Genomic DNA, 17,456 nt, shown 5'->3' on the forward strand with positions numbered 1-17,456 from the left:
CTGCCTATTCGGTAGTAACTTTCCTGCTGACAATCAGTTGTGCCATCCTATACTTTACTGAAGTATTAGTTGACTTACAATTTTAGTTTCAGGTGTACAACATAGTGATTGAATATTTTTATACATTACATACTATGCAAAGTTATTACAATATTATTGGCTATTTTCTCTGCTGTGTATTGCATCACCATGACTTACTAACTGGTAGTTTGTACCTGTCAATCACCTTCACCTATTTCACTCATCCTCCCACCCTCCCTCCCCTTTGCAACCGCTAGTTTGTTCTCTGTATCTATGAGTCTGTTTCTGTTTTGTTATATTTGTTCACTTGTTTCATTTTTCATATCACATGTAAGTGAAAATATACAGTATATGTCTTTCTCTATCTGATTTATTTCACTAAAAGTAATACCCTCTAGGTCTGTCCATGTTGTTGAAAATGGCAAGATTTCATTCTTTTCTATGACTGAGTAAGGTTCTATTCCATACACGCACACGTGCATACGCATGTGTGTGCACACACGCACACACATAAACACATACACACAATCTTCTTTACTTTCTATTTCCATTTCTCCTGTTGATGGACACTTAGGTTGCTTCTGTATTTTAGCTATTGTAAATAATGCTGCAATGAATATTGGGGTGTATATATCTTTTTTTTTTCTTTTTTGGCCATGCCACGTGGCTTGTGGGATCTTAGTTCCCCAATTAGGGATTGGACCCAGGCCCTCAGTAGTGAAAGCACAGAGTCCTAACTGGACCTCCAGGGAATTCCTGGAGGGTGATCTTTTCAAATTAGTGTTTTCATTTTCTTTGGATAAATATCCAAAAGTGAAATCAGTGGATTGTATGAATGTTGTTTAGACTCCATGTGTTTGTGTTTTTTCCTAAAATTTTTCTTTCTGGAATTGATTTCTAGTTTTATACACTGTGGTTGATAAAGATGACTTGCTATGATTTCAATTTTCTTAAATTTATTGAGACTTGTTTTATGGTTTAGCATGTGATCTATCCTGGAGAATGTTCCATGTGCACTTGAAGAATATTTTGTATTCTGTTTTGATTGGAATGTTCTGTAGATAGCTATTAGATTCATCTTCTTTAATGTGTCATTTAAAGCCACTGTTTCCTTATTGATTTTCTGTCTAGATGATCTGTCCATTGATGTAAGTGAGGGTTTTAAAGTCCCCTATTATTGTTGTATGACTGTCAATTTCTCCCTTTATGTCTATTTATATTTGCTTTATATATTAAGGTGCTCCCATTTTGGGTGCCTATGTATTTACAAATATTTTATTGTCTTTTTGGATTGACCCCTTTATCATTATGCAATGCCTTTTTTTGTCCTTTGTTAATAGCCTTTGTTTTAAGTCTATTTTTTCTAATACAAGTATTGCTACATGAATTTTTTTGTTTGTTTCCATTTGCATGAAATATCTTTTCCCATCTTTTTACTTTCAGTCATTGTGTATCTTTAGCTCTGAAGTGAGTGTCTTGTCGGCAGCACATGTGTTAATATGCCTTGTTTTTTTATCCATTCAGCAACTCTTTGTCTTTTGAGTGGAGTATTTTTTCCATTCACATTTAAAGTGATTATTGATAGATATGTACTTATTGCCATTTTGTTAATTGTTTTCTTGTTTTTTTGCAGTTCTTCTCTGTTCCTTTCTTCTTCTTTTAGGTTATTCCCTTTTTATTTGATGATTTCCTTTAGTGTTGTGTTTGGGTTCCTTTGTCTTTATTTTTTGTGTGTCTATTGTAGGTTTTTGGTTTGTGGTTTTCATGAAGTTTATATATGTTAACTTTTATATAGTGCTTTGTTTTAAGTTGTTGGTCACTTAAGTTCAAACACATTCTAAAAGTTCTACATTTTTAAAATCCTCCCCTTCAATGTTTTATGTTTTTTTAAAAATTTTTTATTGGAGTATAGTTGATTTACAATGTTGTGTTAGTTTCAGGTGTACAGCAAAGTGAATCAGTTATACATATATATATAACCACTCTTTTTTAGATTCTTGTCCCATATAGGTCATTACAGAGTATTGAGTAGAGTTCTCTGTGCTATACAGTAGGTCCTTATTATTGAATAGCTATCTATTTTATATATAGTAATGTGTGTATGTCAATCCCAGTCTCCCAATTTATCCCTACCCTCCTTCTCCCCTGGTCATTGTGTTATGTTTTTGACAGCATATTTTACATCTTTTTATTCTGTGTATCCCTTAACTATTTATTGTAATTATAGTTAGTTTTATAGATTTTTTGTCCTTAACCTTCAGACTAGCTTTTTAAGTGGTTGATTCACTGTTTTTATATACATTTGACTTTACCACTGAGGTCTTTTTTTCCCATATATTTCTTATTTCTGCTTATGGCATTTTCTTTTTTTAAATGAAGACCCTTTAACATTTCTTGTAAGTCTGGTTTAGTGGTGGTGAGCTCTTAGTTTTTGCTTGTCTGGGAAACTCTTTATCTCTCCTTCAATTCTGAATTATAAACTTGCTTGGTAGAGTATCCTTGGTTGTAGGCTTTTTCCTTTCAGCACTTTAAATATATCCTGCCACTCCCTTCTGGCCTGCAAAGTTTCTGCTGAAAAATCAGCTGATAGCCTTATAGGGATTCCCTTGCATGTGACTTGTTTTTCTCTTCCTGCCTTTAAAATCCTTGCTTTATTTTTATCTTTTGGACCTGGATATCTTGGACCTGAACATCTCTTTCCTTTCCTTTCCAGGTTAGGGAGGTTGTCAGCCATTATTTCATCAAATGCATTTTCTGGCCCTTTTTCGCGCTCTTCTCCTTCTGGGATCCTTATAATGCAAATGTTAGTTTACATGGTGTTGTTCCAGAGGCCCCTTAAACTATCCTCATTTTTTAAAATTATTTTTTCTTTATGCTCTTCTGATTGGGTCATTTCCACTGTTCTATCTTCCAGGTCACTTATACATTCTTCAATATCATCTAATCTGCTGTTGACTCCTTTTAATGTATTTCTCATTTCAGTTATTCTATTCTTCTACTCTGATTGGTTCTTTTTGTATATTTTCTAAATCTGTTGAAGTTCTCACTGTGTTTCTCTTTTGCTGAGTTTAGTGTGTGTCATTAGGACCATAACTTTGAACTCTTTATCAGGTATATTACTTATCTCCATTTCATTAGGATTTTTTTCTTAGGCTTTATCTTGTTCTTTCATTTAAAACTAACTTCTTGGGCTTCCTAGGTGGCGCAGTGGTTAAGAATCCGCCTGCCAATGCAGAGGTCACGGGTTCGATCCCAGCTCCAGGAAGATCCCACATGCTGCGGAGCAACTAAGCCCGTGTGCCAAAAAAAAAATAAAACTAACTTCTTCATCCTCTTATCTTGTTTGATTTTTCTGTGTTTGTTTCTATGAGTTGGGTGAAACAGTTACCTCTACTGGTCTTGAAGGTATGGCTTTGTATAAGCACATTCATATGCAGACTGCATGTGCTTTGATGGGAGGGCTGAAGTGAGCACGGGCCAGGGCTTTTGTGGTTCACACCAGGGGCTGCCATCTTGGCAGGGGGACTGGAGCTGTAGTTTGTCATGGGTTGGGGATTTTTTAGGGTGTGACAGGGGCTGCTGCCTTGGTGGGTTTGCTGGAGCCAGTGCTAGGTGTGGGCCCGGGGGCTGCTGATGCAGTCTTGGCAGGATGGCTAAAGTGCCAGATGCCATTCAATCTGCTGCTTCTGTAGTAGAGCTTGGAGCAAGTGTGTTTTTTTCAGCCCCTTTAAGAGCAGAATCTCAGTTTCCTACAGCTCTTCAGGACTTAAGCCCTGATGGTTTCAAAGTCAGTTAATGGGCCTCATCTTCCTGGTGCCAGACCCTAGGATGGGGTGCCAAGTATGAGGCAGAACACTTTGCTTCTTAGGGAGGACCTTAGAGTTTGTGATATCCTGTTTTGTTTGTGGGTCACCGCGCTGGGGGTATGGGTCCTGTCTACATTACTTCTCTGCCCCTGCTACCCATATCAATGTGTTTTTAAAAAACAAACTTAATTGTAGAGGAGCTGTTCTGCTAGTCTTCAGGTCACTCTCAGAGAGAGCTGTTCTATATGTAGTTGTAGTTTTGGCACGTCCCTGGAAGGAGATGCACTCAGGATCTTCCTACTCCTCCATCTTGATCCTGTGGGGCCATCCTACCTTCTTAAATGGTCTTCAGTTACAGTCATTGGCTAGCCAAGAAATGGGTGGGCCCCTTTTGCTGAGTACCTACTATGTGTCAGACATCATGCCTTATCTAAAGGGAATGTAGAAATGGATAAGGCACATATTGTCCTCATGAAGCTTTCCATTTCATGGGAGACAGACACAACAAATAGCATGCTTTGTGTTCACATGTGATCAGGGATGGGAAAGAGGTCATTAGAAGTGGCAAATAGTGATGAAGGGCACACCACACTTACTCCCATCTCGCTGGTGTGTTAGCAAGGACTGGTTAATCACAAAACTAGAAAATTCTCTAGTTCTTGAGCTACAGGAAACTCAGAAAACATCAAGTCCATCTTACTATGACAAATGAAACTGCTGAACATCTAAGAGTCACAGTGGTTTCCCCAAGGTCACATGGCAAGGTGGTGGTAGAACTAGCAACAGAGTCTAGTCTCCTGACCAGTGTTCTTCCTACTATATCAAATTCCTTCCAAAGTTCTATTTCTATCCTGAGGTCAAGGAGATTGGAATTCTGCTGTTGAAAGAGTTACAGGGAGAGACTTGATCTACTTCACAGTTTTCCTTGGTCACAAGTCCTGATGTGAAATTTTTATGTTTCCTTTTCATTTACCTGGGGGCAAAAGATAGATTCCAGAGGTAACCTGGCTAATGGCAGGCTGTTTCTGCATCTGGGCCAGAGATGCTCCGTGCCCTGATTTTGGCTGTTGAAACATTCTGAGTCACTACTTGGAGTATCCTCAGATTCACAAAAGTGCCACAGGGACTACGAAACAGAACCTTTGTGTATATGGAGGGTTGGGAAGAATGGAGAGGGTTGTATTGAGGGCTACCACCAATTCACATGGGAGTTGTGTTCTGAAACAGAATATAAGAAGAAAAAAAAAAAAAACTTTTGTTTCTGGCGGGGGTCCACAGTCAGCCTCAAGGCGGGTGAGAGTTAACTGTGGAGAAAAGTAGCCCAGGCTACATTTGAGCTGGCACTGAGCAATTTGGACAATTGACAGAAATATGACCTTTCTGGCTTGTACTTCTCTACTTCAGTGCAGTGTAGGCTCTTTTAGTATATCTGCAAACTGAAAGTTCTTCTTTCATGGACTATTATGATAGAATGTATATCTGAAAGAAACCATTCAAGAACTGATTTTAAATATCCCATGTTTGATTATAGGTGGGTGGTAAGTAAGTATTGGTGTTGTTATATTTTAAAGGGAAGCTTTACTTTGTTCATTTTATATAACTTCATTTTAAAAACATACTGATTCATAGAATTGTCTCTAACAATGAAGGAGCTCTCACCCCAAACCAAAGTAAGCAAAGCTGATCATAAAGGCATATCCATCACTTGTAATTCTTTATAGGAAACAAAAGGAGGAATAAATATAGATTTGGTTACCACAAGTTCATCTCATGTCAACACATGGCTTTGTGACACAGAAATCAGCATATAGATCAAAATGCTTTGGAAAAATACAGATTGTTTAAATATAGAATATGCAGCTTTTACTTAATCCGGTCAGCAGCATTTTTATATTAATGTATGAATGTGTTATATATACATTTATTTAGGAGGCAGCATGTTGAAAGGAAAGCAAGGCATGTGAGGCAGGCCCATTAAGGTTAGGATCCTTATGCAGGCCCTGGGAAGGTTACTTAATCTTTTTGAATCTCAGTTTTCTCATTGGCAAAAGGAGAAATTTGCTCATGTAAAAGTCTTGGCATAGTACCTGTTGTATTATGGGCACTCTGTAAATGTTAGTCCAATTTTCCTTCTTAATTCCTGTCAGAATAAACCAGTGGGGACATGATTTTGGAAGCTCTCATTAACTATCCTTTTTTTTTTTATATATACTCAATAAATTGCTCTCTTACAGTTAGGCCTCTTGGTGGGCATATCTCAAATTTATTATAAAATTCTAACAGAGAGAAGCTGTCAGAGGACCAACTTGGAAGGGAAGCCCCAAGAAAGGCTATAGGTCTCACCTGAGAAGAAAAGGAAAATCAATCAAGAGGAACATTGTAGAGAAAGAGAAAGAAACCAAGACACACATCATTCTCCTTTGTGATATCAGTCACTGTTTCAAAGGCAGGGCCATCCTATCTTTTATTGATAAAACTGGGATGCGTTTGAATGTGAAAAAAGACAGGGAAAAAAACCGATATCAGATGGGATGCTTGGAGAACAGACATACATGTGGACTGTCCAGAGCAAACCAGGATGTATGGTCTCCTTGTCTACAGGAGTCCCATGGACCTCAAGCAGTGTGGTGTCACACAGACCTCGGCCAGAGTCCCTACTGGGTGGTTAGACATGCCATGATCAGCTATGCAGCCTCCCTGAGCCTCAACTTATTTATTCCTGGAAGAGGGTTAATGAAAGCTATGCCTAAGGGCTATACTAAGGGTCAGAGTCATACATCTAAAGTACTTGATACAATCTGGTGTGCAGAAAGTAGGGATTGTTATTTTAAGTGCATAACGCATACAGAAAGGACCTGAGAATACAAGTAAATCTCCCAAAGGGAAAGAATCTCCCCTATCCCTGACTTCACCATTATAAAACCTGGAACTTGGGACATGGGAGAGAGAAGGAAATTTACCAGCATCTTATACTGGTTGCTGTTAATTTTGGACTTTGTTAACCAATTTTATTAAGTATTTTTGCTGGATCTATTATTGTTATATTGTTTTTAAATCTAATTAATAACATGCTGATTAAAAAAAAACTGTGGAGGGCTTCCTAGGTGGCGTAGTGGTTAGGAATCCGCCTGCCAGTGCAGGGGACACAGGTTCGATCCCTGCTCCAGGAAGATCCCACATGCCGCGGAGCAACTAAGCCCGTGTGCCACAAACAAAACAAAACAAAACAAAACAAAAAAACACTGTGGATATTTCAGGGATCAAGAGAGAGGGGATGTGTTTGGGGGAAGAACTGTTGCCCCATGTGTGGGTGCTGGCAGTGAATCTGCACAGGTTAGGAGAGCTCAGCTTTAAAGGTTTGGGATTAATTGCTTCCCCTTCTCTAGAAGGTATGGATATAAATGGCCATGCAGATTCTGGAGCATCCTGATAAGGAGCAGAGTAGCAATCCCCTCCTTTGCCCATCTCTTGTACCAGTAGGAAGAAAGCTTTACATTTATAGATAAATAAACACACACATCGCACACATACATACACAGGTACTTTTTTTTAATTTCAAATTTATGTTCACAAATACTTACTTTTGATTCATTCTTTCAAACCACCCAGGCAGCACTTTTAAAAAAACAGCTTTTGTTGAGACTTCTAAGGCTTGAAAAGGTATCCAAATACCTGCTCAGTATAAATGTCATGTCCTCAGACATCACCCTGCTGAAACGCATTAGTTGTAAAATAACGGGGCGGCGGAAGTGGGGGGGGGGATGTTGAATATTCTGTCATGCGTGACTATTGTTATAAGAATGTGTGTTCACTTTTGTTGTATCTTTATTAGCAAAGCAAAAAAGGAGGTTCAAATCTGGAATGTTTTACTTTAGTGGATACAAATTGGACTATAAATAGTTACTGAAATGAGACTACAATACATTTGTAATTAGAAAAATCCACATAGGCTGCATGAGGTCCTCCACTCTTTGATCTACTCATTGACGTTTCTTCTTAACACCAAACCGCTTCTAAAGACCCAACTTTTGTGAGGGTGGGTGTCTTCTACCTGCCTTTTGAGAAATAGTCTTTATTCTTCCATTTCATTATTTTTACTTTAATAAATGACATATTTCCCCAAGGTTTGTTGAGTATTTTAAGAACAAATTAACATATATATTTCTATTTTGTTGAGACTTTATGTATTATTTCAACAAAGAAATGGTATAGTATTACCGACCTATATGCGTGACCAAAATACATGTTTTCTGAGTACCTCCCCCCGCCAAATTTGCCCTTTGCGGGATCACGATGTATCTAAAAAGAGGTCCAATTTTGTGGTCTTTATAATGTTAAAGTTAACTTTGAAATCAGAATTGAGCAATAAATTGAGGTCTTTCTTTCCCAACTGGAATGTTCAGTTTCATGTGTTTAAATCAGCAATAGGTAAGTGCCCCATTCCCTTGGTAGGAAGGGAAATCGTCCCAATCCCATGTAAATGCTATCTTGTAATTGACGGGGTTTGGTTTGGCAATTACGCTTGCCAAGAATAACAGAACCTGGCTTCCCTGAGTGGGGTGGTTCTTTTTTTTTTTTTTTGGCAGTTCTTATTCTGGCATATTTTTTGGAAGTTCTTTTGTAATTCTTGGAGAACACCTTCAGTAATGTTCCTGTGTGATTAAGAGACACATCGTGGCTAGACTATTTAATGCATGTCTGGTAGGACAATCTAGCCTGGCTAGAAGTTGTTGGCAAACTATTGTCTATTACCAGAAAGTAAAGGAAGTGAATAAGAAATTTCCCAACTACTTTCGCCCACCCCCATCTATTTTATTTTAATTTTTGAATTAACAAAGTAAAATTGACCTTTTGGTGAGCAATTCTGTGAATTTTAATGTATGCATAAATTTGTATAACCACCACCACAATCAGGATACAGAACTGTGCCATTGTCCCCCAAACTCCTTTGTACTGTATCCCCCCGTAGTCACTTTTACCCCATCCCCAACTCCTGGCAGCCACTGGTCTGTTCTTTATCATTATAGTTTTATCTTTTTAAGAATGTCTTATAAATGGAATCATATAATATGTGACCTTTTCAGACTATCTCCTTTCACTTACTGTAATGCCTCTGAGATTCATCCAAATTGTATGTATCAGTAGTTTATTTCTTTTTACTACTGAGTAGTATTCCATTGTACGGATGTGCCACAAGATTTTTGTCCATTGAAGGACATCTAACTTCCTTCCCGTTTTTGGCAATTATTGATTTGCTATAAACTTTAATGTATAGGCTTTTATGTGAATATAAATTTCATTTCACTAGGATAAATAGTGAGGAATAGGTTTGCTGGGTTATGTAGTAAGTGTTTGTTATTTACAAACCTATGTGTGAGAGTTCCATTTGTTCTGTAATCTGGTCAGAACTTTGTATATATATCTGTATTTACAATTTTAGTCATTCAAATAGGTGTGTAGCAGTACCTCATTTTGATTTAAATTTGCATTTCCTTAATGGCTAATGATGTTAAACATATTTTTCTATGCTTATTTGCCTTCCTTATACTCTCTTTGTGAAGTTTTTGTTCAAATCTTTTGCACATTTTTCACATTGAGCTATTTGATTTTTCAGTACTTGGGAGTTCTTTATATATTCTGGATACAAGTCACTTGTTAAATATGTGATTTACAAATATTTAAAAAAATTTCTCCAGTCTGTAGCTTCTCTTTTCACTTTCTTAAGAGTGTCTTTTGCAGAGCAAAAATTTTTAATACTGATAAAGTCCAATTTATTAATTTTTATTTTATGAACTGGACTTTTGGTGTTAATTCTAAGAACTCTGCTTAACCCAAGATCAAAAAGACTTTCTTGTCTCTTTTTGTCCAGGACATTTATAGTTTTATGTTTTACATCTAGATCTATGATCCATTTAGTGGCAATTTTTGTATAAGGAGTGAAGTTTAGGGCAAAGTTTATTTTTATTTCTACATATGTATTTCCAAATTTCCTAACACCACTTATTGAAATGACTGTCTCTGTGTCTTTGCAAAAGTCAACTGACTGTATTTGTGAAGGTCTATTTCTGGACTTCCTTCTGTACATTGACCTATGTGTCTTTCTTGTTACCAATACCACACTGTCCTAATTACTGTAGCCTTATAGAAACTTTAAAATTGGTGAGATAACTTTGATTTTATTCTTATTTCTCAAAATTGTCTTAGGTGTTTCAGTTCTTTTTTTTTTAAATATAAGTTTTAAAATAAATTTGTCTATAGCTACAAAAATTGCTGGGATTTAGTTAAAATTGCACTAAATTTGTAGATCATTTTGGGAAGAATTAACATCTTTACTATTGTTGAGTTTTGTAATCCATGAATATGGACTCTCTATTTATTAGGTCTTTATTCATTTGTTTTTTTTTCTTTTTTTTTAAGTATTTATTGAAAAACTAGTTTGAGACGTTTCTCTGTTAATTCAGATTGGCTAGTTCTTTTCTTTCTTTTTTTTTTAAATAAATTTATGTATTTATTTTATTGGCTGTGTTGGGTCTCTTTTGCTGTGCATGGGCTTTCTTTTAGTTGCAATGAGTGGGGGCTACTCTTCGTTGTGGTGCGCGGGCTCCTCATTGCCATGGCTTCTCTTGTTGTGGAGCACGGGCTCTAGACGTGTGGGCTTCAGTAGTTGCAGCACATGGGCTCAATAGTTGTGGCTCACGGGCTCTAAAACGCAGGCTCAATAGTTGTGGCGCATGGGCTTAGTTGCTCCACAGCATGTGGGATCTTCCTGGAGCAGGGATCGAACCCGTGTCCCCTGCATTGGCAGGTGGATTCTTAACCACTGAGCCACCTAGGAAGCCCCAATACCATTGATTTTTGAGTGTTGACTTTTTATGCTGTGAACTTGCTAAACTCACAAGTTCAAGAAGTTACTGTTTTTGGTAGACTTCTTGGGATTTTCCATACAGAAAAACATGTTGTCAGTCAATAATGATGGTTTTATTTACTTTCCAATTTGTATGCTTTTACATAGTCTTACCTTATTGCACTAGCTAGGACTTCCAGTGCCATGTTGAATAGGAGTGGTGAGAGTTGACATCCTTATCTCGTTTCCAGTCTTCTGAGGGAGTCTTCCCTATTCTCTGAGTGTTAAGGAACGCCTTTCCTCCTCCTTGATACAGAACTAGAGGGTTTCTAGTTCTCTCTTTCCACTCTAATGCTACTTCCAGGTTTCAAACTGCCTTGTGTCCAGGCCAGGTGAAAGCAGAAGAAAATAAAATTGTGAACTCACCACTAGTTTGGTGATACTTTGAATTCTGGTGTTTTCCCCCCGTATTCCTTTCTAAGTTCTCAAATAGTTGTTCCAAGTGTGCTGTCTAGGTTTTAGAGCTGCATTCAGTGGAAGAGACAGGGTGGAGTGTGCTTCCTCCATCTTACCTGGAGCTAGAACTATTTTATATCTTTAAAAATAACAGAGATTTTTTAAATCTCTGTTTTTTAAAAAACAAAGAGATTTTTTTGTTTGTTTCTAGACATGCTTTTTCCCTTCAAATTTTGGGAGTAATTTTTACAAGAATTTTAGGGGAAGAAATGTTTTCATCCTAAAAATAGAAAGAGTACTTTGGAATTTTTTTTCTCCCCTTTGTATTCCTTTCTCTATGTGTTTGTTGAAGGGTAGGGTTTTATATGTTTTATATCTCAGTATTTAAGATAAATGAGATTATAGGATGCAGGTGTGAAATAGCTTTATCTTCTTACCACTTAATGCCAAACAGACACACTCAGAGGAGCTAATTCTTTCCATGTCTTTCAGTCAAATCTTGGGCAGGCCTCTTTTGTTATCTGGTTCCTCTTGGATTAAAAAAACAGTGCTCCGGTCATTTTATTATGTCAAACCATTTCAATTCAAGAATTATTATATATGTCCCCATATAATAATTAAAACTTCAGCCTTATTTTGAAGTTGAAGCTTTTCCCCTGCTCCAGACCAGGGTCCTATAGGGGCAAGGACGGAGAGTTGTCATTTTCTCTGTTTTACCTACCAGCACTTTTTTTCCTCCATTCACTAGACACCTTTGGCTCAGGAAAAGTATTAACTTGGCTGGCACTATTGTGATTTGACATTGGCCCTAGACTTGACAAATATTTAAACCTAAACTGACTTTTCTCATTTCTCATTTGCAGGGTTTTCAGACACTCATAAACAGTTTCATGACATTGATGATGCAACACCTCCACATAAACTCTCAGTGTTGGGCTTCCAACACTTGTCCCAGTGGCTTTTTGGGGCAAAGTTCATTTAAGATTATTATAGGCCAGGCATTCTCTCTCTCTCTCTCTCTCTCTCTCTCTCTCATTTTCCCTCACCCTATTCCTCTCTCTCTCTTCACATATACGTAGAGTCCACAGGAAAATCACTTGCTTTCCCAAAGCATAGCCCTCTACTCTGCTGCTTCTTGACCTTTAAATCTCTTGCATGTGAGTCACACCAAAGTCTACCATATTCCCGAAACTATTCAAGTATTCTTGAGACTTTCTGGATTAGCTTCACACCTGGTGGGTCTCATAGCACATCAAAAATTCTCTCCAAAGAACAACTATAATTTTCTACTAACTTGTCCCAGACTCCTCAGCCTATTTTATATGGTGGAGGTTAATGGGAAGGTCACAAAGTGGTTTTCTACCACTTTACAAGTCCTACTTGTATAGTATAGAAACTTACTTTGGAATGTGAGTAGGTGGCCTAACCAAAACCAAGAGAGGAAGAGTTCCTTTTTAACCCCCTATTACATGTATAAATAATCCTTTTGATCTTTATATGACTGATAGCATATATTAGCTGGAAGAAGATTAATCATGTATCACATGTAGCTGGTGACTTAGCAGAGAGGCAGACTCGTTGTATACATATAACAGTACTGGTTAGATTCTTTACCATGTATTTTTAATTCTAATGGCCCCATCAGTGAGGTCTTTCTGCCTGCATTGTCCTCAGGATTAGATGTTGCTGCAGAAATGAAGAGAGAAAGAAGGAAGTCATTGCTCTGCTTTGAGTTTCAAAAACCTTTTGAAGGTTTCAGCCTTTTATATCATTTACCAAAGTGTGGGTAAATGCCTATTGATGTAAAAATGATTTTCCCACCATGCAGAGAGGCAAGGGAGAGAAACTACAAAAGAAAGGGAGACATAAAAAAGGAGGTTTGGGAGAAGGTGAGGTGATCACATGACTGCCTCTTTCCAAATCTGAGATAGGTGAGAAACTGTAGATAGGCTTTGGGGACCCAAAACCAGAGATTTGTATCTTACTCTATCAGATGACCACAGGAAATGCTGTCTAGCTTTTAGAGATCCCAGGATAGAGCAGAGGTTGGAATAGTAAAGCAAAAAGGCAGGGGATGTCAGAAATAAGACCTGTTATAAGCACCAGAACCCTAGTAATACGGGACAACATGCAACATTTTCCCATGGTCATGAGAGGAAAAAGTGGCAAATAGTCCAGGAGAGGCCTTGTAGAGCACACTCTGTGGCCCTGAATAATGGATGCCATGCAGGCCCATAAGTATCAGCAGCTTTCAGAAGCAATGGGTCCAGGGGCCAGGGGCCAAGACCAGGCAGGAAGCATTAAATCTCAGCAGGGAGGTCAGATGATTACTATGAACTGGACATCAGCCACCCCCTCTGCCCCTCAACCTCCCAACATCCAGGATACCAAGGTGTTCTAAGCCTCCTTCAAAACCAATCACCACCCAAGAAAAAGGGAAGGATAAGCAGAGAGTAAGATTCCTGAATTAACTGACTTGTTAACAACAATGATACTAAGTTCTAAACTAGAAACATCTCAAATTGGCAAGATTAAGCTTTCCACTGATGACCTGGATTCAGTTTTGCACAACCGAGTCTATGACTGTGAAATTAAATCCAGTTATACAAGTATACTTGCCCACTAAATTGTGAACAATTTGAGGGCAGAACCCAATTTCAATGGATTATTTTATCCTTAGGACCTAGAAAAATTGCCTGAAACAGGGTAAAAATTGAGAAAGCAGGTATTGTATTAAATTAATATGAAAGAAATAAAACTCTTAAGTTGTGAATTGGTTAGTTGTCCCCTATCCTAGTAAATAAAATTGCTACCATTTGATGAAATCTTCACCTCTCCAGTTCCTTTCATCTGAGACTGGGTCTAGCCTCACTTTTCATGATAGCAAGCGAGCTTCTATGATAATTTCACTTCTTTTCTTCTCACCCCTGTATCTTTGCCAGTCTGTTATTTCCAGGAGAGAGTCATGTCCATGGCTCATCCCTCTCTCTTTTTATAAAAACTTAACAGAGAAATGCAGAGCTGGAAAAGGAGTCAAAGAAAAAAACCACACATTAGAAAAAGAGCTCCGACGAAAGGAAAGTACAGTAATTCATTGTTGTAAAGGCTCTCATAAAAACGTGTTTGTGGGACTTCCCTGGTGGTCCAGTGGTTAAGACTTCACCTTCCAGTGCAGGGGGTGAGGGATTGATCCCTGGTCAAGGAGCTAAGATTACACATGCCTTGAGGCCAAAAAAACCAAAACATAAAACAGAAGCAATTATTGTAACAAATTCAATAAAGAAAAAAAATAAAAAAAAATAAAAATTTAAAAACGTAAAAAAAAGTGTTTTTACTATGACATGATTCTTTCATTAGCATTAGGAAGTAATGTGCACATATAGAAGATGAACCTCTCATAGATGTTTCTGTACAGTCAACAAAACTTTCCTGCCATGTCAGGAGACCATTTTTCAGTGCCATTTATTAGTGATTTCTCTTTCACCTCAGTTGTTATCTCTTTTCTGATAGAAAAAATGGTCAGGGGACAGAATTCCACATCAACCTCTGATAAGATATCTTGTTACATAATAGTTTCCTCCCTAAAGTGCTTAATTCTAAGTGTAATTTTTAGAAAACCAAGACTTCATTTAGAGCAGGAGTGGTTAATTCGAGGACAGTCTTTTTTTTTTTTACCAAAGGTGAGAAGGATCTTCAAAAACCTAAACCACCAAAGAATGTTTGCAAAGTGTTACCTAGGTTTACTAAAAGCTTTCTTGCAAAATTTATTTTTTAAGTTATAGCTTGCATAGTTTTGAGCATGAAATTTGATTAAACAAAAGTTATCTGGAATTTCTTCATTCAGAGAAAGTTCATTGGAGCTATACAGGAATGCCCTGGCATTCAGGGTTTTGCCCAATTAGGAAAAAGACTAAATAGGTTAGAAGAAAGATGGTGGTGAAGTAGAAGGACGTGGAGTGCATCCCTCTCCACAGATACATCAGGAATACATCAAAAGACGCAATAATTCCCACAGAGAACCAGCTGAACACCAGCAGACGACCTCGGACACCAGAAAGGACTGCAAAGATCCTGACATAACTGGGACAAGCAGCCTCTGAAGTCTGGATTACTCCATCAGAGGTCAAGTAGGAGGCTCTGGGGAGGGAGCACTGAATCCCGGATGCTAGACTACTAGGGAGTCCTCAGACACAGGGAAGATTAACTGCAGAGAACTCTCACGGAGCCCTGTATCAGAGTCTAAGACCCAGCTTCATCCGACTGTCTGCACCTGCCAGTGCTGGACACCTCACACCAAACTACAAACAAGACAGGAACACAAACCCACCCATCAGCACACAGACTACCTAAAGCCATATTAACCTCACAGATACCCTAAAACACACCACCTGACATGGCCCTGCTCATCAGAGAGAAAAGACACAGAGCCATACACCGGAAAGCAGACACCAGACCCCCCCACCAGGAAGCCTATTCAAGATGCTGGACAAACCCCACCAAGAGGGCAGAGGGCAGAAACAAGAGGAATTACTACTAGGGAGCATAGGGAAAGGAGACAGTAAATCCTATAAATTAGACAAAATGAGAAGACAAAGAAACACCATGCAGGCAGAGGAGCAGGAAAAAACCCCATAAGACCAAAGAAATGAAGAGGAAATAGGAAAATTTCCTGAAAAAGAATTCAGAGTAATGATAGTAAAGATGATCCAAAATCTCGACAACAAAATACAGAAAATACAAGAATCAGTTAATAAGGACTCAGAAGAACTAAAGAGCAAACAAACAGTAATGAACAACAAAGTAACTGAAATTAAAAATACTCTAGATGGTATAAACAGCAGAATAACTGAGGCAGGAGAATGAATAAGTGAGTTGGAAGGTAGAATGGGGGGAATAACTGCCACAGATCAGGAAAGAGAGAAAAGAATAAAAAGAATGGAAGACAGTTTCAGAGACCTTGGTGACAACATTAAGTGCACCAACATTCGAATCATAGGCATCCTAGAAGAAGAAGAAAAAAAGAAAGAGTCTGAGAAAATATTTGAAGAGGTTATAGTGGAAAACTTCCCCAACATGGGAAAGGAAATAATTAATCAAGTCCAAGAAGCGCAGAGAGTGCCCAAGGAGAAATACACCAAGGCACATATTAATCAAACTAACGAAAACTAAACACAAAGAAAAAATATTAAAAGCAGCAAGAGAAAAGCAACAAATAACATATAAGGGAAAACCCATAAGGATAACAGCTGATCTTTCTGCAGAAACTCTGCAGGCCAGAAGGGAATGGCAGGATATACTGCAAGTCCTGAAAGAGAAAAACCTACAGCCAAGAATACTCTACCCAGCAAGAATCTCATTCAGATTCGACAGAGAAATCAAAAGCTTTCCAGACAAGCAAAAGTTAAGAGAATTCAGCACCACCAAGCCAGCCTCACAACAATTGCTTAAGGAACTTTTCTAAGTAGGAAACACAAGAGAAGGAAAAGACCTACAAAAACAAACCCAAAACAATTAAGAAAATGGTAATCGGAACACACATGTCAATGATCACCTTAAATGTAAATGGATTAAATGCTCCAACCAAAAGACTAAATAGGTTAGATTTCAATCAGGAAGTTGCACTTCATCAAACAAAACGACAACAAAAATCCAAAAAATCATAAAACCACTGTAGTTTGCAGAAAACATAAGAGTAGACTACAGAGATAGTAGAAATAATGGTAATTTTTAGTGGTTTTTTGTTTTGTTTTGTTATGTTTTGTCTTGTTTTACTTTTTCTGCCTTTGAAATTGTAGGTTAATGATATGCTGCTGCTTAGATGAGATGGACAGGTGTTTCCTGGTAATGAGAATAGAAAGGTAATTCTCTGTACTGAGAGGAAGCATGAAAGAATAATGAAAATGTGAGCTCTAAAGCCAAACTGCCATAGTTGGAATTCAGTTTCTGTGCTTTTTAATGATGTGACCTTAAGCAAGTGAAATTATCTCAGAATACTTGAGTTTCCTTATGTGTAACATGGGTATAGTGATGTATTTACCTCATGGAGTTGTGAGGACTGAGTTAAAATATGTAAAGCAATTAGAACAGAGCTTGGCACACTGTAAGCCCTCAACAAGGCTAGTTATTTTGACTAATTACTGATGATTGGATTTTATTACCGTGTCCTATAAATAACCCCCATATTCAGTTAGTCTTATATATTATTGCCAGAAAGTATAGTTTAAGATCAGCACTCATATCCAAATCATCGAAACTAAGAGATGTCAAGTGATATTTAATTGGTTTATATCCAGTAGTTCAGTACAGCAAGATAAGTCATTTATTTACCC

This window comes from Hippopotamus amphibius, chromosome 5 (genome assembly GCF_030028045.1).
Source record: "Hippopotamus amphibius kiboko isolate mHipAmp2 chromosome 5, mHipAmp2.hap2, whole genome shotgun sequence".
NCBI lineage: Eukaryota > Metazoa > Chordata > Mammalia > Artiodactyla > Hippopotamidae > Hippopotamus > Hippopotamus amphibius.